The following is a 23,631-nucleotide window of genomic DNA, read 5'->3' as shown; positions in this document are numbered from 1 at the left end:
AGAGGGGAAAATAATACATCAGCCTTTATATGATTTAAAATGGAAGGAAATTAATATATGACAACTTACAACAGAACCAGCAGGAGGTTCAGACAGCACAGAATCTTAAAAAGGAAGTCATAGGAAGCAATGAGTCATTCTGGACAAAACACAGAATCTGTAGTAAGAAGACCTGGTTTTGAGTTGTCATTCTGACATTTACTAGCTATTTGGCATTGGGCACATCATTTAATCCACCTACACCTCAGCTCCTTATCAGTAAATAGAGTTTATAATGATCTGGCATCCTCTCTAACAGGGTTATTGTATGTTTCAAATTAAGTAGAAAAATGTGGGGCTTCCCTGGTGGCGCAGTGGTTGAGAGTCCGCCTGCCGATGCAGGGGACATGGGTTTGTGCCCCGGTCCGGGAAGATCCCACATGCCCTGGAGTGCTGGGCCCGTGAGCCATGGCCATTGAGCCTGCGTGTCCGGAGCCTGTGCTCCGCAACGGGAGAGGCCACAACAGTGAGAGGCCCGCGTACCACAAAAAAAAAAAAAAAAAAAAAAAAAGAAAAATGTGTGACATACTTCAATAATATGCAGTTGTAATCACCTATCCTTCTTCATCTTCCCATCTTCCTGATGGCAGCAATCTGTATAACTGTGTGATTTTTTTCCAGCAGGGCTCAGTAGAGCTAGTACAGGCAAGAGAGAGATTAGTTTGGGATTTTGCCCAGACAGGGACAGAAGGACAAAAGAGCAAGGGAATAAAAGATAATGATAAGAGAGTGAATGAAATAGCAAGAGACTAAGAAAATTAAGCTGGATAGGGAAGGAAGTGAAGACAGGCCTCAGTGGGGTCAAAGAAAAGATCTAGTAGATCCTCAAAGGTCAGGCAGAAGAAGAAATTTTGAACAAATCTGCATGTCTTCATTTATAATTTCAGAGGTGGGCCATCTTTGCATGAGAACAAAGCTCATGGTGTGACTATGGGAGCTGATTAGCTAAAAAGATGATCACTTCAGTTGAAGAGGTCAATGTGTTGAAGAAACGATCATCCACGTGAGTACTGAAGTCACTCAGGGTAAGGCCAAAAATTGAGATGGAAAGGAAGACTGTGTGTGCTAGGTCCTAAATGATAGAGAAGATCTATTATATAAGAAGACAAAAGTGGTATAGCCCTTGTGCCAGAGAGCACAGGGATTTTAAGAAGGCAGAGAAGCAGCAGTCTGGAAATGTATGAAATACTGGTGCATAAAAAATTACAGTCATCCTTATCTCTCTCCTTTTGCAAGGAGTGGTCTGGGAGAATGAGCTGCACCCATTCAGAAGGGCTAGAGTAAGCGATCTTACTCTCCTGGCTTCCATTTAAGGCCAGAACACACATTAAAACATCCCATAGGGGCTTCCCTGGTGGCGCAGTGGTTCAGAGTCCGCTTGCCGATGCAGGGGACACGGGTTCGTGCCCCGGTCCGGGAAGATCCCACATGCCGCGGAGCGGCTGAGCCTGTGAGCCATGGCCGCTGAGCCTGCGCGTCCGGAGCCTGTGCTTCGCAAAGGGAGAGGCCACAACAGTGAGAGGCCCGCGTACCGCAAAAAAAAAAAAAAAAAAAAAATCCCATAAAATGGTTAACAGTGTAGAAAACAGGAGTTTCAGAGAACAAGTGGAAAGGTTTGAAAGGGAGCAAAAAAGCAGGACTGGGAGAGAGGAAGAGGAAGCCAAGTCAGCACAGGAATAACAGTACAGAAGAAAGACATATGACTGGAGGAGCTGGGACAAAGGTAACAGAGAATAAGACTTGCTGGGTTTATATGGCCAAAGGTTATCAAAATAATTAGTTCTAGCAGTTCCCTGATAGCTAGGGAGTTAGCACGAAGGCCTTGACAATGGTTTGGTTAAATTCCCTCATTTACAGATTGCAGGAGGTGGGGGCAACATCTGAGTATCTAGTATGTACTTATTCACATTATGTAAAGTGTTAAGCCCTACACCCACACCTTCCCTCATTTTATAAATGAGGGAACTGAGGATCACAGAAGCAAAGTGACCAGCCCTGGGTTGTATTATATATTTATTTATTTATTTATTGCGGTACGCGGGCCTCTCACTGTTGTGGCCTCTCCTGTTGCGGAGCACAGGCTCCGGACGCGCAGGCTCAGCAGCCATGGCTCACGGGCCCAGCCGCTCCGCGGCATGTGGGATCTTCCCGGACTGGGGCACGAACCCGTGTCCCCTGCATCGGCAGGCAGACTCTCAACCACTGCACCACCAGGGAAGCCCCTGGGTTGTATTATTAATATTCAGTGACACTGAGGACCCAGGCTTCTTTTTCAAATCTAAATCAGTATGGCAGTATAAGAAAGAATTTGAAATGAGAACATCTTTAGTCACTTTCTACCAGTGAGATCTTGTATGTTTTTTTTTTTAACTCCACTAAGCCTATCTACCAAACAAGGTTATTGCAAAGATTAAGCTACAACTACAAAATAAATCCTAGTAAAAAAAAAAATTTTTTTTTAAATCCTAGTAGTTATTTTTTTAACTGAAAACTGGTCTACATAGGAACTTATTTTCAAATGTGAATTTCTTACTTGGTTTATTTCAAACACAAATCCAAAGTTTCTAAATTAATGCCTATAGATTTTACAGATAGGAAACTGAGGTAGAAAGGGAGGATGTATAACTTATGGCTCCCTCGTATATCTAGAATCAAGTCCAAACTCCAAAGTTTCAGGTCTTTAATACTATGGCCCCAGCCCACCTCTCTAGCCACATCTCTCACTACTGACTTACACAAATACAATACTTGACCTCTGGCAACTATCACCTTTTTAAAACATATCCTATAATTTCCCCATTTTGGAGCTCCACCTAAATTATTTAATCTATTTAAATTTGTTTTCCAAGGCTCAAATAAAATTCATCTTGAGTGTAAAGCCTAACCTTGTTCCAATTGTTGAGAAATGATGGCTCCATCCTCTGAACTCCTATATCGCTTTGCTTTACCTCCCTTAGAGTACTTATTGCCTTACAATTTAGGTAAGCATGAAAAAATTTCATTTCTGCCATTAGAGCTTAAGTCCCTTAAAGGTAGTTGGAAGAGAATTAACATTTACTTTGCATCTCTGAAGTGCCAATTGCTTCTCTAGTGTATATATACACACACACACACATTATTTCATGTAACCTTTGTGACATCCCATGAAGTAGAAATCTATTTTTTACACATAAGGACACTGAAAGTCAAAGAGGTTAAACAATTTGCTTACAGTCCTAAGACTAGCAAGTGACAGAGCCTAGATTTGAATCCATCTTTCTAACCCAAAGCCTAGGCTCTTGCCACTATACTCTTCCCAGAAACCATGAGTATATCCTCACTACTGATTGTTTCCTATCTATCCACACTGACCATCAGGGAAAAAAACCTCCATGGACTTCGTCATTAAGTATCAGCAGAAAGGATTTGATATAGGATATCTGCCCTCCTACTTTCCAAGAGTTAGAACAGACTCTTCAGAGCCAACAGAATGACTAATATGAGACCTGAATAAAGATGAAGAGATCATAATCCTGCTTCTAGGAAGAAAAGTCAAAAACCATTACTTTTCCATTCTTGTATTTAAAAATTCCTCCTCCTCTGAGGTTTCCACCACTTGGCTATATCACTCCTTACCCCTCCTCCTCATCTGTCATCTACCACCCTCCCGATTAATCCCCTATATTCACTGCACCTGGGTCACAATCCCTCTCTCTTCCCTGCGTCCTAGCATCCTAAATCATTTCATTATCCATGCAGAAGACTCGTTCAATACAATAGCCTCGCAGTTCCTTGTCATACTCAGCTTCACCCGACCTTCACCTCTGCTGTACTTCAGCATCTCACACACAGAGACCTAGCTGTCACCTAGAAGAGCTCCACATCAGACAATTTAACTCTAATATTCCACTTTCTGACCACAACCTTTTTTTCTATCTTACTTCTACATTTGCTCATTGACCTAACTCAAGAAATCACAGAACCTCTAAGTCCCAAACTGAAATCATTATCCAGTGTTTCCTGTCTCAGTTAATGTCACCATCATCCCCCTAGTCACCCAAACCAAAAACATGAGCATCACCCTGGGCTCCTCACCCTCTGATCTACATACCCAATCAATCATAAAGCCTCACAGATCCTCTCAACTTCATCCCTCTCTCCTCATCCCTATAACCACATTTAAAAAATGTTATTCAAGCATATCTATAAAAACCTTTCAGTGATAAGAAAAAACACCCATTGAATTCATTTCAAGATACTTATGCATACAGGGTCTACCATGACATGGCCTCGGACTGTATTTCTGGCCTCACAACTTACCACTTACATCTTCACTGTTATTTCTTAGAAGTCCCAAACTGCTTGTGGTTCTCTAGGCAAGCCATTCCTTTTCTTACACTGATGCCTTTACTCAAGCTATTCTCTCTGTTTGAAGCACATTTTTTTACTCATCTTTGCCTGACTTACTTCTACGTACCATTTAAGACTTGGGTCAGGTGTCATCTCTTCCTCAAGCCTTCCCTCAAGTCCCAGACTAGTCTAAGCACCCTCCCCTTGATGCAACCACAGCATCACAGGCATAGCTCTCTCCTTTTATTCTGAGATGACCTATTTCAGCATCTAATTTACCAACTTCACAAGCATTGGAAATGTATCTTATTCATCTCTGTCTACCCAGCTAAACATAGTACATAGCATAGTGCCTGACACATAATAGACACATTAAGTATAGAGTAAATGTTAGAAGATGTTGAGTTTACATTTTCAGTGGGATATTCACACCAGTGCTTTCTCACAGAGTTTTTTTTTAGTATTTCCTACCATTAACTCCAAGTCCTTTGAAGGGAAGGAACCAGAGCTTTTCCTGAGTCTGCACAGTTCTATAAAGAATGATGCTATACAAAGTTTTACCCAACAAACATAACAGAAATCAAAACTTGACGTGTGCTAGAAACTTCAAAACCACTGACCAATTGAAAAAAAATGAAGATATCAGAACAAAGATAAAGAACTAATTCTGACCGCTGTGTTGTCTATGTTATGTGCTTGTCTATGTTATAAAAACAGTGAAATTTTGCTTAGAATATAAACAGCGTCCTGGATACAAGAGCTTGGCACTTTATCTACAAGGTCATCACATCTCTGCTAAGCTTAAAAAATTACTAACCTGCAGGGTTGCTCAGGCAGGGGTTTAACTTGTTGGTAAAGACACTACTTAAAAACTTAACCCCACAAACCAAGGCTCAGTGATGAAAAAGCAAGTAAAAAATAATGCTGGTATATGAGCAACAACAAAAAAATGTTCTTTTCATAGTAATTTTGGGCCTTGAGTTGGCAGTTAGAAAGAGAGCAAAGAGTTCAATGTAATAAAGCATTTCCCTCTCCAACTAAATATTAAATTGCAGTCTGGCATCAAACTAGGGATGCCAGACTCAATTCTTTCCCAGTGTAAAAAATAATAAGCTCTTCTATTTGCATGGTGCATTCCAATCGATATACATTTGCTCATTTGATAAAGTGTTTATAGACATTTTAAAAAATGAGGGAAAACTCCAAAATTTCCACAAAATAATAACTCTTTTAGTTGGTTTAAACAAACAGTACTAGATTTTTTTTTTTTTTTTAAGTTCAAAACACAGCACAGAGTGAGAAACGGAATAGAGTACTTTATATTTAAGCAGGTCAATCCTTGGGGCCGAAAGAGCTTCTTGCAGAAACTTAATAGGTTTTGGGTTTCCTTGGGAAGAGATCGGTTTCCCATCAATGGAGGAGATGTTCAGACTGGTCAAATTATTAGGGTAGAATTTGGGATTTTCAAAGCTACTTTGGTATGGGATGAGGGAAAGGGACCCTAGATGACGTTTAAATTCCCTTCCAGTCTGTAGATGTTTTGGGGCTCACTTATCTCCTGGAAACCCATTTTCATTCCTCCAGGGCTGGCCCACAGCTGTGCCCACGTGTCCAGCCCTCCTGGCCGCTGGCTCACCTCGGTGCCCAGCGGCTCCCGCCCCCGTCGGAGGTTGGAAACCTGCTTTCCGCGCCCGTTTCCGGCGGCACACGTGAGTTGTCTCGGCGCAGCTCCAGCCGCCTGAGCCAGCCCGAGGACCGCTGCTGACAGCTCCCCGCCCTTCGCACCCCCGACCCTCGGATGGGCCACGCAGTCCGCCGACCTCGGTCCCCGCCCGCCCCGAACCGGATCCGGCCGGCGAGGATCCACAGGCATCTCTCAGCTCTCCTGTCCGAGCCGACTGACAGCCCCTCAGACTCCCGGCCCTCGGCCCAAAGCCAACACTCTCGGGCCGACCCAGCCCCGCCGGCCAGGACAGAGCGACCGCCGTTCGGACCGCCCGCGATGTGGACCCTCCAGAGGTCCCCGTGTCCTTGAGTTTCCCTCGCGGGGCCCCCGGGGCGCCTCTACTGAGTCAGGGCCGCGGGCCGGACACTGGGCCCCGTTGGCCCGGCCGCGGAAGCAGAACGAGCCGCCGGAGCTCCGGGCCCAAGAACACGGCGGGAGACGGCCGCGCTCGGACCCCAGACAGGCCGACCGGCCGGGACACACACACGGACAGTCGGGCCCGAGGGGCGGGGGCAGCGGCCGGGCCGGTCCTGGCGCCTCCTTCTCGCCCGGGGCGGCCCCTGACGGCCCAGCCCCTCAGGGCGCGAGCTTTCCGGGAGAGCGGAGGCGGCCGCCGAGGCGCTTACCTGAGGGCGCAGCGACGACGCGGAGCGGCTCACTCCCTGCCCGCCGCCATGTTTCCGCTGCGCAGCGAGCGAGGGAGGACGCGCGGAGGGGGCGGGCGGGGGCGGCTCCGGAGAGCGGCGGCTGCCGGCCGGCCGGCGGGCTGGCGCGCGGCTGGGGGCTCGACCGAGGCGGCGGCGGCGGCGGCTGAAGCGGGGGCGGGGCGCGGGCTTCCCGGCCCCGCCCCCCGGGCCTCCGGCCGCGGTGTGGCGAGCGCCTCGGCAGTTGGGCCCGCGCGGGGGGGGCGGTGCGGGGAGGGCTCCGCCGAGCGGCCAGGCCCCGCCAGCCTCCGCTGCCTCCCGCCTCCTGCCTTCGACCCCGGGGCCCAGACCCGCGTTCCCACCGGCCCTACGCGCCGCTTCTCACGGGTGGGTAAACTGAGGTCTGGAGAGGGCTCGGGTACTTGGGTTCGAGTCCCGCTGTCGCCGCTCCGAGCCCGCGCGTGGGCGGGTGGGGGAGATGGAGGACCCAAGAGGCGTCAGGTCAGGTTGGCTGACGCGCGGCGCCGCCTCGGGCGAAGAGCGGGCGCTCCGGGGCTCGAATCCCTGCCTTGCTAAGAGTGATGGATGACCTTGAGCGAGTTACCTCGTATTTCTACCCCAGGACCCTCACCTCTAACGGGATAGCATTTAATCCAGAGGGTTGGTGTGAGGATAAATAAGTTAATGCTCGTGAAGCCCACGGAACAGTGCTGGAGACCTAGTAAGTAAATGCGTAGGAAATAGAAGCTCCCGCGGTCCCTTCACTGGTTCATCCATCCATTCAACAACTATTTACGCATTGAGCCCCTCCATGTGCCTGCAGACAGGCTCATTCTGTTAGTGAACACTCTTTGCTACACTCCTATGGTTAAACGCCGCGTCCACCTGGATCATCCCTATTTTAGCAGCGAGGAAACTGAAGCTCAGGGAGGTGAAGCTACTTGTCCAAGGTCACCCAGCCAGTAAATGAGTGGAGATTCATCTCCAACCTGACTTCAAAGCCTGTGCTCTGCAAGCAGGGAGTCATCAGCTGTTTGGATGGGTCAAAGGAGGCTACCTGAGAGTTAAACACTTTCAGGTTGGCTCTTGAAAGAGTCTGCAAGGAGGAAGCTCATTTCAGGCAGAGGGAAGGATGTGTGCAAGGGCATAAAGACATATGATAGCAGATGGCTGGTTGGTGTGACTGGCAGGGTGGGAGTATGAGAGACAGTGTGGATGTGGTGATGACGGTGCTGAAGCTAGACAGGGAAAGGAAGCCAGAACATGGAAGGAGGTCTTTGTGTGCCTAGAATGACATTTAATGTCCTTGTATGTCTACCTTAGAATTTATTTTGTAGGCCAGTGGTTTTCATAGTATGGTTCTGGGACTCCTGGGTGTCCCTGAGATCATTTCAGGGGTCAGAGAGCTCAAAATTATTTTCATAATAATGCTAAATGCAATTTGCTTTTTTTTTGCTCTGATGAGCATACAGTGAAGTTTTCCATAGACTATAGGACAAATGATATTTCAACGCATTAAATGCAGGTACAGATTTGAGAATCCAGCTGTCTTCTTTAAGCCAGGTGTTAAAGAGATTTGTACAAATGTAAGACACCGCTTTTCTCATTAATATTTTGTCTTAGAAATAGTAGACATTTTTCACTAAAAATGTGTTTATATTAACAGGTAATGGATTTATTGTAATTTTAAATGAATTAATAAAATTTTAGAAATTTCTCAGTTTTAATTCCTAATATGGTAAGTATTGTTAGAAGTAACAAATGGCACATAAAAAAGCTCTTCGAGGTCCTCAGTAATATTTAAGAGTGGGAAGGGGTCCTGAGCCCAAATGGTTTATGAATGCCTGCTATAGGCAGTAAGAAGCTATTGAAGTTTTAAGTAGGGGAGTGACTTAATCAGACTTTCATTTCAGAAAGAGTTTTCAAGACCCAAGGCCAGCCTTGAGGGATAAGTTCACAAGGCATGGGCATTCTAGGCAGAAGGATAGAAAACAGGGAAGTGCAGGTCTGGTAAGCAACAGAGCTAGGACCCAGATGACTCTGGCCTTTTTATTCCTCATTTGGTATCACTTTACCACCTGACAAACGACAGGATGAGTGTTTTATTCCTTCATTTCCACTGGGTGTTGTGTAGTGAGGCTTTTGCTCACATTTGCTGTGGACGTTAGCACCCTTTCTGACCCCAGCACACTGCTACCTCTCCTCATTGCCCATTTTTCTGAGAAGCAGTCCAGTGAGGAAGGCAGATGAGAGGAAAAGAGGAGGTTACCAATGCTAGTGTGAGTAGGCATGGGAATCCTGGCAGAGGGTTCTCCAGAGCTACACAGCCCAGATTATCCTTCACATACTTCTAGGGCTCACAAGTGAGAGGGAAAACAATTGTATCAAAACCTCTGCTTTTGAAGAGAAGTTCCCCAGAGTGCTGAGAGCCTGTTCCTTTAACATTAAAAAAAAAAGTATCCATATCAGATGAAAATCTTTTAAAGGTATTTTATAAACTTCCTAGCCATCCTTATTTAAGAAACAGAAGTAAACTTAGTATTTTCTTGATTTATTATAAACATGAATTGGTAACAATCACGCTTTATTATTAAGCAATCCTCTTGGACTATTGAGTTAAGGACTCTATTCCACCTTAACAAATGGCCCCAGAATGCTGTGCTTTTGGGGCTCTCATGGTGGTTCCACAAAGGTTCTGGTCTTCAGCTGCCACTTCTCCTGCTGTCATTACGCCTATCCCTTTTATACCTGCTTCTAATTTGCTAAAGCTGAGAAGGTACATAATCTAAGCTTACTGGAGTTGCATCAAATAGTCAGCCTCTAAGCAAGGGTCTGAGCGACTGTCCTGGGATGAAGCACTGGAAAGGACAGCTGCAAAGGCAGTAGAGGGGTGGTTGATGATGAGCTGTGGAGTTAGCCTAAATTCCCCTGGTTTCAGTTTCTTCCTCTATAAAATGGGGATAGTCACATACCTATCATATCTCACATATGAGTTGTTAAAAGGATTAACCCAAAGCATTTAGTCTATCATCAGCTCTGTCTACAGACCTATTTATTCTTAGCTCCGGTTCCATTAGACAATTCCTATGGAGTCCTCAAACCCTGTGGGTTAAAGACCAAAATCATGATTCTCCATGCTAAACCTTCTCTTTCTGTCTGTGTTCCCCATTTCAACAATGGCACCACCATACTTCCGGTCACCCAGTCTTAAAATCATGGTAGTGCTTCTTAAAATTCCTCCCTGTCCTCCACATCCAGTCAGCTGCCAAAGCACACTGCCTTTTCCCTAGTCAAGGTCCTATTTCCTAGGCTATTGGAGATGTAACCTAACTCTTGACTCTCTTCTCTCAACTTGTCTTCCACAGCTGCCAGATCCTGGAAGCATCCTGTCAGTCCCCAGTTCATAAAACTTACTAAGTCCTTAGTGCCTACAGGACAAAGCCTAAATTTGTTAGCCTTGTGTTCAAGGCTCTTTATGATCTGGCCACAGCCTTGCTTTCTAAATTTATTTCTCTCTCTTCTTTATTTACCCTTTGATTCATGTATAGTTTTCTACATTTGCCCTTTGCTTTCCTTTCCTACATATGCCCTTTGCTACTCTGGGCTTTTTTATATACTGCTCTATGTTCTAGAATGCCTTGCTCTCCACTTCTGTATGTCTAAACCGTAACAATCTTTTAAAACTCTGATTTAATGCTGCCTTTCCAAAGCCTCACATGATCCTCCAGCTTGAATAATAAAAACCAACATTTATGTAATGCTAAGTAAGAACCAGGAACTCTTCTGGGTGCTTTATGGGCACTATCTTATTTAATCTTTATGGCAATTTAATTTCCACAACAAACCTATGCAGTATTATTATGACCTGCATTTTACAGATGAGAAAACTGAGGAACGGGGAGGTAAAGTAACTTGTCTAAGGTCACAGAGCTAGTAAATGGTGGAGCCAGAACGGGAATCCAGGCAGCCCGGCTCCACAGCCCACTTTCTCAACATTGTGCCAATGTGAAGTGAGCTCTCCTGCCTCACTCCTATTAGCTCTCACGGTAGGCCACGCAAACCTCTCTTAGGACCTTGGTCATTTTCTGCCTCCTTATTGGTTAACACGCCTTATCTTGTCTACTTATATAGTAGATTTTTTGAGAGTAGATCAGTGTCTGATCTACAGTAGTATCTACTGAATTTCTTGAATCTGGTAAATATTTAGTAAATTTATTTTTTATGAATGTGAAGTCAACAGAACACTACAGCAATAAAAATGAATGATCTAGAGCAGAATTGACAAACAATGGTCCTTGGACTAAATCTGGCCCGAGTTCCTTCGGGCCAAGAGCTAGGAATGATTTGTTTTGTTTTGTTTTTGACATTTTTTAAATGGTTGAAAAAAATCAAAAGAAGAATATATCATGACATGTGAAACTTATATGAAAATGAAGGTTTACTGGAATCCAGTCAGGCTTTCTATGGCTGCTTTTGTGCCACAGTAGGCCTTCCTACCTATAAAGCCTGCAATATTTACTCTCTGGCCATTTCTAGAAAAAATTCCCAACGCCTGATCTAGAGCTACATGTAATAACATGAAAATGTCTTTGAAACGGCACTGAACAAAAAAAGGATAAGCGGTATGATGTCGCTTATATAAAGTTTAAAGATAAGCAAAACAGTACCATTTTTTTTAGGGACACACATACCCATGCAGTAAAAGTGTAAAGACATGCATGGAAACAATAAACAATAAATTCAGGGGAGACGTTATCTCTAGGGTTTGGGGTGGGCATGCCATTGCGGGAGGAGTACACAGGGAATTTTAACTGTGTAAGCAAGGTGGAGAGTACACAGCATTCTTTGTGTTAAAGCATTAAAACATAAACGTAACAACAACATAAAAATGTTTCATAAGAAATGAATAAATGAGGCTCAAGGACTTTTTAACTTCTATTTTGGCTGGTTGAAAATATGTTTGGCTTTCACCTATAGCTAAAGTGTTACAGTGAAATATAAATGTGAAGACCCCTGTTGAGATGGTGTGGCGTGAGAATAGGTATGATTTAGAACTGACTCTCAGGTCACACAGAGATTCCTGATTAATGACCCTCTGGGAACAATGCTCCTTGAAGTCCACCTAAGCCAAGTCTGGGGGAAGGTCCCATCCCCACAAGGCTGGGGCCTCAGCTGGGGCCGCTAGGGCTAGGTGGCTTGCTTTGTCTCTGGAATAGACCTTGGAGTGCTGGACTGAAGGGGAGCCTCTTCTTTTTGTCGGGGCATTGGTCTCAGTATCAGTCTCCCCATCTTTGGGAGGAGAGAATGGACAGAGTGTATCCAGATCCTGATCTACATCCAGGTGCTCATTTGCATCCCTGTGTCTCATTTAAACACTCATTCAGTGGAATTTTAGGGAGTACCTATCTTATGAATAGCCTTCAGGCTACAAGGGTAACTAGATGCAGCCTGAACCAAGGAGCCCACAGTTGGGGAAACTAGTTTGTAAACAATGAATGAGAGGAGAGTGTTGTAAGTGCCTATTGCTTCACAATGAATTACCACAAATTTAACAATTTAATACAACAGTCACTGATTAGCTCACAGTTCTGTAGGTTAGAAGTCTGGCGTGGTGTGGCTGGGTTCTCTGCTTAGGGTATGTCATGGCTGAAATCAAAATGCCAGCCAGCCATCTTCTTAGCCAGAGGCTTGATTAGGAAAAGGTCCTCTCTAAGCTCCTTCAGCTTCTTGGCAGAATTTGTTTATCTGTGGTCACAGGGCTGAGATCCCCCCAGTCTTGCTAGCTGTCAACTGGGGACCACTCTCAGGTCCTTGCCATCTCATTGACAGAGAGCCTCTCTCATATCTAATCGAAGAAGAGAATTCTTCGAATCTCTCTGATTTCTCCTTCAACCAGAGAAAACTCTCAGCTTTTAAATGATTTGTAATTAGGTCAGGTCCTTCCAGAAAATCTCCCTACTTAAGGGCAACTGTGACATATAACCTAATCACTGGAGTAAAATTCATCCTCTTTACTGTCGCAGGGATTAAGCAGGACGGATACACCAGGGGACCAGGAATCTTAGGGGCCATCTTAAAATTCTGCCTCCTATACCCAGCGAGAAATGTTCTCTTAAACGTTTCTCTGTGAAATCCCCTGGCAGTTTGTAACTCTTTCATAGCAAGATATGCATTGTATCACCATTATTAGGACACATTTAAAAACACCTTTTCTAGGATGAAAACTTCTTGAGATCAGGAACCTTGTTCACACCTGTAGCTCTAATGCCTCAGACAAGGCTTTGCATGAAGGAGAGCTTCCTGCATGTTTGCTGAAAAAATTAAAAGTGTACATATTATCTTTTGGATCCCTGTTTCTTTTTTAGATCCAGATCAAAACTCCTTCTGACACTTCTCAAGAAGGATTAATAGCTTCCTCCTCTGTGCTGTCACTTGGTAACATCTCTGTATGAAGTGTGTCACCTTGAAGTATCTTAAGTTAGACGGTAGTTTTCTTGAAGGTAGTACCTCACTTGTATTCCACTTAGTATCCCAGAGCACAGCACATCATAGATTTCATTAATTGCTTGATGTTTGAAATTTTTAAAAGGAGATGTAAGGGGTTTAAAAACCCAGAGGCAGGTGGAGAGTGGATTTGGGCTATGACCAGACCCTTGGAAAAGAGTCGCAGCTGGTGGGAAGCCAAGAAGTACAGAGGCAATGGACAGGGAAGAAAACAGGCAAATCAGGATGTAATTTTTTTTTAAGAAGGGATACTAGAAAACCCCAGGTCTGCTGTTTTATATATCACATTAAGGAATAAACCTGCAGAGCCCTCCATAAAGGAGCACAAGAAGGAGCAATTATTCCAGGATTGGCAATCGAGGGAACAGTTCTTTACTTTTACCATGTGGCTGGGTGGACAGTGACCCCGAGGGAGAGTTGTTGAGTGAAGAGGAAAAACGGCTTCTGGTGCTTAAAGAAAGTGGGGATGGTGGTGATGGGGGGAGGCGCTGAAAAATGTGTGAGCTCTTAACCTCCTCCTTGATTTGGATGTTTTCCCTTTCACATCTTCTCCTGGTTGTTGGCCTTTTGTGACTCCTTTTTTGCTTCAAGGCTGCCTAAGATCATTAAATGGGCAGTTTAAACAGATTTCATCTGGTTGCTAAGTTTGGGATCAGAAAAATGGTTGGACATTTTCTGACTGATTCATCGGGAGTCCTGAACCTTCTGGAAGCAGTTAGGAGGATGGGATAACAAGGTCCACTGCTGGAACTAGAGGTGGGCTTGATACCACTGAAACACATGCCTGAGTGTAGGGGAATAATGCTGGAGAACCAAAGGATGACAGAAGTACCCCAGTTCTCCTTAAATGATGGTCTAAGGACAGGTTCATTTAGACTATGTCTCTGATTGCTTTGCTCACAACCCATGTGTTTACTGGCTGGCTGGCCAGTTATTGAGTGCTCCCTGTGCAAGACCCTTGGGAGAGACCCCAACATGGCACAGCACTTCCCCTCAAGGAGCTTACAGTCCCATGAGGAAGAGTATTATAATACGAGGCAGGAAGTTATAAGTGCCATGAGGGAAATTCAATCAAAATGATGCAGTGTTTGGAAGAGATTCAGTTTCATAGAGAAGGAGGACTTGAATGATGGGTAGGGAAAATTGGAGGCAGCGGAGGGAGTATTAGGGGAATGGGGCATTGTATGGAGAAGGTATAACGAGCTAGGGACAGAAAACTGAGGGGCACATTTAAGAAACGGCAAGTAGTTTTGTGTGGCTGGAGCCAAGGGTCCATATTGGGGAGATATAGTCAATAAACTGGACAGAGGGATTGAGGGTTAGCTATGGCGAGTCTCAGCTGTCAGCTAAGAATCCTGAGAGTGGGTTGGGTAGGGTAAGCAGAGGATGTGCAGGGATGGAGGGGTGGAGAGGTCAGGAGGGGTGGAGGGGACAGTGGGGGAGGGGGCAGGTGGAGGCAGCAGAAGTACAGTTTTTGGTTGCCTTTGTCGGGCTCTTGCTGTTTCCTTTGCCTGGAATACCTCTGCTCAGCCTCCTCTGACATTCTGTGCGCCCTGTGGCCCATCACAAAGCCATCTCTTCCAGTAAGCCTTGCTTTGACCCTCCAAGCTGACTGTGATCTCTCCCAACTCTGAGCTCCCCACAGCTCACCATCTGACCCTTTCCACAGACCTTTGTCACAGCCCACCCTGCCGGATAGCTATTTTAATCTGTATCTTTTTTTTTTTTAAGATTTTTTAAAAATTACTTTATTTTATTTTTGGCTGCGTTGGGTATTTGTTGCTGTGTGCAGGGTTTTCTCTGGTTGCGGTGAGCAGGGGCTACTCTTCGTTGCGGTGCACGGGCTTCTCATTGCGGTGGCTTCTCTTGTTGCAGAGCACGGGCTCTAGGTGCGCAGGCTTCAGTAGTTGTGGCACGGGGGCTTAGTAGTTGTGGCTTGTGGGCTCTAGAGCGCAGGCTCAGTAGCTCAGTAGTTGTGGCACGGGGGCTTAGTAGTTGTGGCTTGTGGGCTCTAGAGCGCAGGCTCAGTAGCTCAGTAGTTGTGGCACATGGGCTTAGTTGCTCCGCAGCACGCGGGATCTTCCCGGACCAGGCCTCAAACCTGTGTCCCCTGCATTGGCAGGTAGATTCTGAACCACTGCGCCACCAGGGGAGCCCTAATCTGTATCTTTTTTGTATCCTACACACATTATATACTTGGTAAATGTTTTTCAGTCTGATAGAATTCACTTCCTCTTGAGTATTCAGCCTGTAACTCGGGGAAGTAGGGCCATGAAGCTGGATCAACCTACTATTACTGTGAACATGGTGGGTAGACCATATATTAGAATGCCTTTCCACTCAGACCAGAGGCTGAGATTAGACAGGACCTTGGAATTCATGTTGACCTCATTTTACTAGTGAGGCCCAGAGAGGTACAGTACAAGGTTACACAGTGAGTTAGTGATCTGAAACAATGTATGTGAAGGTTTTATCACAGTGCCTAACGCACAACAGGCAGTTAGTGCTTTTGTCTATCTCTCCGCCTCTAGAACTTTAATCAAACACCAAACTGCTTGTAATTCTTCCCATCCTTTATGGGAACTTTATGCTGTTTCTTGCATTTGAGGTTCTGCTTATACCTTCTACTTTTTCTTCTTCCTTTGTCTCTTCTTCCCACCTTCCCCAGGTTAACTCCTACTCATCAATTAAGATCACTCTGCCCAGGAAGCTTCCTCTGATCCCTTCTCTTCCATCCTCACCACAGAATGGGCTAAATGCCTCTCGTCTTGCTCTCCCAGTAGCCTGGAGAGCATTGCCCTTGCTCGATTGCATATGTGTCCTTTGTGTCTGTGTCTGCCCCCGGATGATAAGCTCAGAAGGTTGGAACTCTCCCTGTGTTCTTTAGTACAGCGGTCCCCAACCTTTTTGGCACCAGGGACTGGTTTCGTGGAAGAACAATTTTTCCACGGACAGGGACAAGGGATGGTTCAGGCAGTAATGCGAGTGATGGGGAGCGGCAGATGAAGCTTCGCTCACTTGCCCGCCGCTCACCTCCTGCTGTGCGGCCCGCACACCAGGGCATTGGGGACCCCTGGTTTAGTACACACCCAGCTCCTCATACCATACCTAGAACACAGCAGTGCTCAGTAGATCTTTATGGAATGAATGTGCACAGTGGGGCCCTTCCAGGCCCAGGCCCCAGACTGGAGACAGGCTCCTCATCGTCTCCTCTGTAACTCACAGGGCCCCAACTAGACTGGCTGCTCAGATTCTGATGGTGCAAGGGCTTTGCAGAGGAATGCTGAGCCTCAGACCTCACTGTTTATCTAAGACACTTCTGCTCTTGTTCCTCTTGTAAAATACCAAATAAAAATAGTTCCAGGAAGCTATGTGGCTGAGAAATTCCAGGCTCTGTCTGAGCTCCTAGATAAAGGCTGTTATTTTTAGGAAGTTGGTCATTAATCCAACCTGCCTTTTCTCCGTGCTTTGGTTCCACACCCTTCTATAGGCACTGATTCTTTTTGTCCTCAGTTGCCCTTAAACCCGGTAACTGGAAAAAAAATTAACTTGACAGCAGTTGTTGTAAAAATGATCTAAAGGTATCAGTTGGCCACAAGCTCACTTTGTGCTCTGGGCTTGTGACTTTAACTTACTCTTGAAGTGCTTTACCAGATGGCTGGTATCCTCATCTAAAAGATGAGAGAAATAACACCTACCTTACCAGATTATTGCAAGAGTGAAAGAAAATAAGATAGACAGAGGTTCCTAGCACATAGCAATGGTTAAAGAAATGTTACATCTAAATCAGAGATTGTGATCCTCTTACTATGTTCTGCTGTGGTCAGACTTCATCTGGGCTGTTAAGTTTTTTGTTGGTGGGACTCATATTTTACAAGAGTGATGTTGACAAGTTGTCACCCAGAAGGAAGCAAATGACCAAGATGATAAAACTCTGGAAATCAGACTTTATAAGAAACAGCTGAAGGAGTTGGGAATACTTAGCCTAGAAAAGAAAAAACTAGGACTAGAATGTCATAGGTCAAGGCTGTAGATGGGTCTTCAAATAATGGAAGGATTAACATTTGGAAGAGGATTACACCTCAGTTCTATTTCCTGAATATTTATGGAACACCTATTATGTGCCAGGAACTGGGAATGCAAAGAAATACCATCCCTGTCCTCAAGGATCTTAGACTACAAAGCACCATGACAATGCAAAAGAGGCTGTTACAGGAGGTGTACAATGTGCTGGGAGAAAGCAGGAAAGAGGCAAGTCTCTGATTCTGCAGAGAGACTAGGGAAGGATTCGCCAAGGAGGTGACATTTGAAGGGACCTTAAAAGGAAACTAGGAATTCTTTAGGTAGAGAAAGAGGGGAAGGGCATGCAGGCAGCAAGTACAGCATGTGCAGAGACAGAAAGGCATCCTCAGGGAGAAGCTGGGATGCGCTGGGAGAGTAGAGGGAAGTGAACCTGGAAAGTCCACTTGGAGCCAGATTGTTAAGGGCCTTGGTTAGTAATCTAAAGAGTTTGGACTGTTTACCTCGAGTGGTATTGAAGAGCCATCAAAGGCATTTAAGCAGGGGATTTTTATTTTAAAAGGAAAGCTCCAGAGTAGCGTGCTGAAAGGGCTTTGTGGAAGAGAGACAGAAGGCTGGGAGATGGGGGAATCTCGGCATTCTGGAGAGTTACACGCTGCCTTGAATCTTCCACTTATCATGGGTGAACTTGGGCACGTTATTTAGACTTCTTTTCCCAGTCTTATATTGGGATGATCACATAAATAAGTGAGCACCATTTCCTGCCTTCCCTTTCTCTTAAAAGGCAGAGTAGGTAGAGAAACAGAATTCTGCTCAATGAACCTTGGAGTCATGGCCAAACATCAGAATAAATTCCCTCAGGAGAAACGGATATGTTCACTGAATACGTTCAGAGGGTATTTCTTTGGTGGAAGGGGAGTTGAACCAGATAAACCTCTAAAATCCCTTTCTACTCTAAGATTCTGTGACTCTTAATTTTTTTTTTTTTTTGCAACGTCACGTGGCAGGTGGGATCTTATTTCCCCAACCAAGGATCGAACATGCACCCCCTGCACTGGAAGTGCAGAGTCTTAACCAGTGGACCACCAGGGAAGTCCTAAGATTCTGTGATTCTATCACCTTCAGGGCCTAAGTACTTAAGGACACAGTCAAGAACCTGAGGTTTGGTATTGACCTTGTGGAAAGCAAGCCATTGAACCCAAAGGAAATGAATCTTTAAAATGAACATCTATTAACTGAAGTGTGCAATTTGAAAAGACCCACCCTCAACTGACAACAGTCCCTCAGGAGTAAGTAACCATAGTACAGGAGAAAGAGCACTGGATTTGAAGCTTAGAGGTCTATGTTCCAGTGTCAGAAATTAAGGATTTTGCTGTATAGTCTTGGGCAGCTCATTCCCCATGTCTTGGCCTCAGCTTCTTCATCAGGAAGGTGTGGAGGCTGAACTTCTGAGGGGTCTTCTATAACTAACATTCTAGGATTCTTGGAGTCTACGTTATTAAGGCCATGAAAATCATGGATGTAAAAATATTAAGAGATTCCAAGGATTGCCACAGCAGCAGGATCACTCACAGGTTATACATATGTCTCATTTTAACAGCATCAAACTCCATAAAGTCTATTCAAAAATGTGTCACATGCACTGGGAGTGAGACTCAGGTAACATTCTCCTTAGAATCAGAACTTTGGAATTCAGTGCATTTTAATGCTCAGCATTAACTTAGTTGCAAATTGGATTATTTCATATTTCTGGTTGAGAGAAAAGGCACTTTCTCCAGTATGGCAACAGAAATAAAAACATCAGTCATCTGTCACAGAAGGAAGAGATTGTTTGATCTCTGTGTTACCTTCAGAGTTTAGATGCCGCCTTACCTGGGAACAGACAAAAATGTAGATCAGGCGCTAGGACAGCCCTGCTTTTGTACGCGCCATTCCCTCTGACCGGCATATCCTCCTGGCCAACCCCTGCTCATCCTGTTTGAAGCCTCCCCTTCCTCCCTCTCTGTTCAATAGAACAGGTCCCTCCACTCATTATGCTCCCTCCCCCAGCACCTCATGTCTGTCACTGACGGCACTCATCTCAGTGTATGGTGAGTGTTGCCCGCATGAACAGTGGTTCTCTAGGAATGGGGACGGGGCACGTGCCAGTCATATATAGCCTCTCACATAATCCACACAGGAACATTTACGGAGTAGGCACTGTTATCCCCACCTTAGCTGAGGAAACGGAGGTCAGAGAAGTTAAATAAGGTGCTCAAGATCGTACAGCTAGTAAATAACCGAGTCTGGCTTTGAATCACGCCTTTTCTGTCTCCAAAGCCCAGGTGCTTTAGATTTGTCATGCCCTTTCCTTGCCTTATTCATCACTGTAACCTGAACTCTGAGTAGAGGACCAGTCTTGGGTGTACATCAATTGCAATTGTCGAGTGACTATTCAAGTCTGGTCAATCAATCAGTAACTGTTTACTGAATGGAGCAAAGTGCTGGGGGAGCTACAGAGAAGAATGTAATTGGGTGGGGGTTGAGCTAGCCTTTCCTTGACTTGCCATGAGCTTCTGGAGACATCTGCTTTGAAAGAAATACTCTCATTAGCCTTGGTGGTGTCTCAGCTCAGCAGGAGAGGCTGTGGCAGTCTCTTGACACGGCCAGCTGTCAGGATAGACTTGTTGAAACCAAATAAGTGTCACATCTTTCTAACAACCCTGCTTTTTTTTTTTTTAATATGTACAAAAGCCCCATTTTCTTTTTATTTAAATATCCTAAATATATCACGAAGGAACATACACTGCACTTTAATGGTAAAAAGATACAAGTTTATAACATTTTATAAAAACTACCATTTAAAAGTGATCTTGTTCATTTGATTTTCCCCTCCCCCAATAGCAAAATAAGTATATTAAAAAAAAAAAAAGACGATGGAGAGGAAAGGTAGGGTAGGAGGGATTAAGATAAAAGCCCCAGGGCCATGTAGAGGCAAAGAACATCTGGGGAGAGGGTTAAAAGTTGTGGCGGACTCCACACCTCATTTAACCCTCCAATGTCAAGCCATGGGGGCACAATCAGTAGCTAAGTGATGACAAGAGGCTATTGGGTGGGGGTGGACGGAAAAGACTTGGGGTGCTGGGAAGGGCAGGGCTGGTGGGACCTGGTACAGAAGCCCACCTAGGAACTGGCGCTACTCTTTCCCAGGTCCCTGAATCCCATGTCCTGGTATCTGAGAGCCGGCCCTACCTCCCTCTCCCTTCACTCCAGACACACCTGAGGCGGCTTTCCAGTGCTAGACCCCACCCAGCAGTGGGGTGGAACAACAACCCTGCTTTAAGGTCCTAGTGTCACAGGAGAAACAGAACTCAAAAACAGCTATAAGGCATGCAAAAAGGGCTTATGAGAGGCTGGTCAAGATTCTGAGAGAGCAGAATGGAGGGAGTGATGAATTCTGCCTACAGGAATTAAGGAGGGTGTCCCAGAGAAGGTGGCATTTGAGCTGGGACTCAAAGGATAAGTAGCTGTATTTATTTGTTGATTTGTTTTGTTTGTTTATTTCCTAGACATAGAAAGAGAACGGCCTTCCTGATGGAACATATGCAAAGGGACGGAAGGACCCCCAGGTAGTTGCAGATGGTTCTTTGTGAGGGGAGTGGGGTTGGCAAGGGGTGAGACAGAAAAGCTCCACCGTGCCAGGTCGTCAAAGGGCCTTGAGTGCTGTGCTAGGGACTTGGATTTATTCTGTAGGTATTCCAAGACATTCCAGTGGTCACTGAGCTACATCTTCAGAGTCACCTTAATTTTTGTCTTTTGTCCCCAAAGTTCTGACAATAAGCAGGAGAGAAGCAGTAGAGTATGGTGGAGATTAGGAGTCAGAGGGTTCAGAGTCTAGTCTGATTCTGCTGTATTCCTACTGGTGACTCTGTCTCTCTGGGCTTCTGTTTTCTCATAGGTTAAGTGAAGTGGCTAGAAGATTTTTCAGAACTATACTATCCCACAAGTCTGTCTACCGACTCCACAAGGAAGGTCCTTCACGAGGTTCATCTCAGCTCCTGTGACGGACAGACTCTTGAAGAGGTCACCCACCACCCTGCTGGCATTCATGACTTCATGTAATTCCCTCCCCTTGAGTGTGGGCAGGGCGGGCAACTTGCTTCTAACCGATAGAATATGGCGAAGGTGATCAGACGGATGGCAGGCATGTTATTACATAAGTGATTACATAGTTACATGACAAAATTATAGCACCCATCTTGCTGGAGTCTCTCTCATACTCACTCCCTGGTTGGCTCTGAAGAAGCAAGCTGCCACGTTGGGGGATGCCTATTTTGGGGGACCCATGTGACAAAGGAACTACAGGCAACTCTAGGAGCTGAGGGGGCAACCTCCAACTGACAGCCAGTAAGAAAGTGACAGTCCTACAACTGCAAGGAACTGAATTCTGCCGGCAATCTGAGTGAGTGTGGAAACAGATCCTTCCTCAGGTGAGCCTCAGATGAGACTGCAACCGTGGCCAACACCTTGACTGCAGTGTTGTGGGACTCTAGACAGAGGACTCAGCTAAGCTGGGCTTGGATTCCTGACCCATAGAACCTGTGGGATAATAAATATGTGTTGTTCTAAGCCTGTAAGTTTGTGGTAGTTTACTCTGCAGCAGTAGATACAGTTCCTCATCTTAACACTTGAAACTCCTGACCCCAGGTCCTGGGCTCTATTCACAACTCCATGCCACCTGTTTGTGAATAATCCCATACCAGTATCTACATGTATCTGTGTGTGGGTGGTCTTGTCTGTCTATATCTATATGTAAATCATTCATTCATATTCAATCACAGACCTTTAGGAAATACCTATTATATATGAAGCACACACAGAGATGGGTAAGCCCAGGGCCTGCTCTGAGGTGCCCACAGCCTGGTTAGGGAGACAGGCCATGGTTCTAGAGCTGAGGAGGGCCCACCTGCAAGGTGAGAGAGCTAAGGAAATAAATGTGCATCTAGCACTGTGTAAATGAGTTTGCTTTCCCAGCGTTATCTCGTTTGAGTCTTGTAAACCTCTAAGGTAGATGCTAGTTTTACAGAGGAGGCAACTGAGCCCCAGAGAGGTCAAGGGACTTGCCTTAGGTCACTAACCTAGTATGGATCAGATCCAGGACTCTAACCCAGTTCTTCTGACTTCAAATTGTTTAGATAATTAAGTATTAACTATACATTTCCTATGTGTTAATAAATTCTACTGGAACATCTAGTGGGCATGCTTACCTAGAACTCTCTGGGAGGTGACATGGTGGAATTTTGTCTGATTCCAATGTCGATAGACCAGTGAGCTCTCTACCATCAGCTCAGGGATGGGGAACGAGGACGGAAGCACACCTGGGCCTGTCTTCACTCACCCTCAGCAAACACACAGTGGGCATTCAAGAAATAGAGACTGGAGTGCATTTTCTACGAGGGCCTAAGCTTTGCCCTCTGTGTCTGAGGAGTCATTTTACAATGACGAGGATGCAGAGCAGTGATACTCAAACTCAGGAACCAAAGGAATCATCTGAGGAGACCTGGTAAAATACAGGTTATGGTCCTGCTTCCAGGGATTCTGCTTCAGTGGGGCCCAGGAAATATTTTCAACAAGACCCTCAGTGATTCTGACACAAACACATCACAGATCACATGGATGTTGATCATAAAATCACAGCCAAGCCAGGTTGAGGATCTGTTTGCCTGGACCCTGATGGGAGCTTTTCCTGACCACCTCCCCACTGACGTTTATAATTCCTTTTCCTTACAGCAGAGAGGAAGCCAGTGGTATGCTGGTAAATGTTTTAACAACTGGCTTTCTGGGGAAAAAACCAACCAACAAACACACACACAAAAATCCCTGATTTATAGCATTTGCCAATTTTTTATGGTGTAAATAGTCACACCATGGCTGATATCAAGGACCAAAGGGGCATCACTGAACACTGAATTGGGAGGAGATACATGCCATTGCCCTTGTAAGCTGGTAGGAGCCAGCTCCAGCAACCACTGGAGGAAGCCCAGATAGGACAGAGGACTTACCTCCATGAGCCTCAGTCTCCCCACTTATAAAGTGGTAACTCATCAAGGGCTTCTGATCTGTGATGGATTATGCTTTGCTCACAACCAGTTATTAGGCCTTACCTGGGCTACTGGGGCTAGAGAGGCTGAATTCAGGTGGCCAGGCGCCAAGGCACTCAAGGATGGAGGGCAGAGCAGGCCCAGCACTGCTCATCCCTTCTTTCCCAGGAAGGTAAAGGAGCTTGTGGGCTGGGTGTAAGGAGCATGGGCTTTGGAGCCAGTACTGCTTCAAGTAATGGCCCAAACACTTACCAAACCTCTGTGACCCTCACTTTCCCTATCTGTCAAC

The 23,631-nt window shown here is 45.5% G+C and overlaps 1 protein-coding gene and 1 long non-coding RNA gene across 4 annotated transcripts in view; one reads left to right on the top strand and one right to left on the bottom strand.

Moving 5' to 3' along the window:
- Window positions 1–6,845, bottom strand: part of SCMH1 (Scm polycomb group protein homolog 1) — a 200,826-nt gene extending 193,981 nt beyond the window's left edge. For all 3 annotated transcript variants that reach the window (XM_081226621.1, XM_081226625.1, XM_081226622.1), the window contains exon 1: window positions 6,721–6,845. The gene's annotated coding sequence lies outside the window, so the exon portion shown is untranslated. The remainder of the gene's footprint in view (window positions 1–6,720) is intronic.
- A 100-nt stretch (window positions 6,846–6,945) lies between these two features.
- Window positions 6,946–21,825, top strand: LOC308611983. The gene is made up of 3 exons (XR_014015054.1): window positions 6,946–7,125; window positions 20,811–20,870; window positions 21,200–21,825. It is a non-coding gene; the product is annotated as an uncharacterized lncRNA (long non-coding RNA).
- Window positions 21,826–23,631: the final 1,806 nt, after the last annotated feature.

This window comes from Mesoplodon bidens, assembly GCF_964165515.1.
Source record: "Mesoplodon bidens genome assembly, chromosome: 2".
NCBI classification, from domain to species: domain Eukaryota; kingdom Metazoa; phylum Chordata; class Mammalia; order Artiodactyla; family Ziphiidae; genus Mesoplodon; species Mesoplodon bidens.
This window is presented reverse-complemented; position numbering and strand designations above follow the sequence as displayed.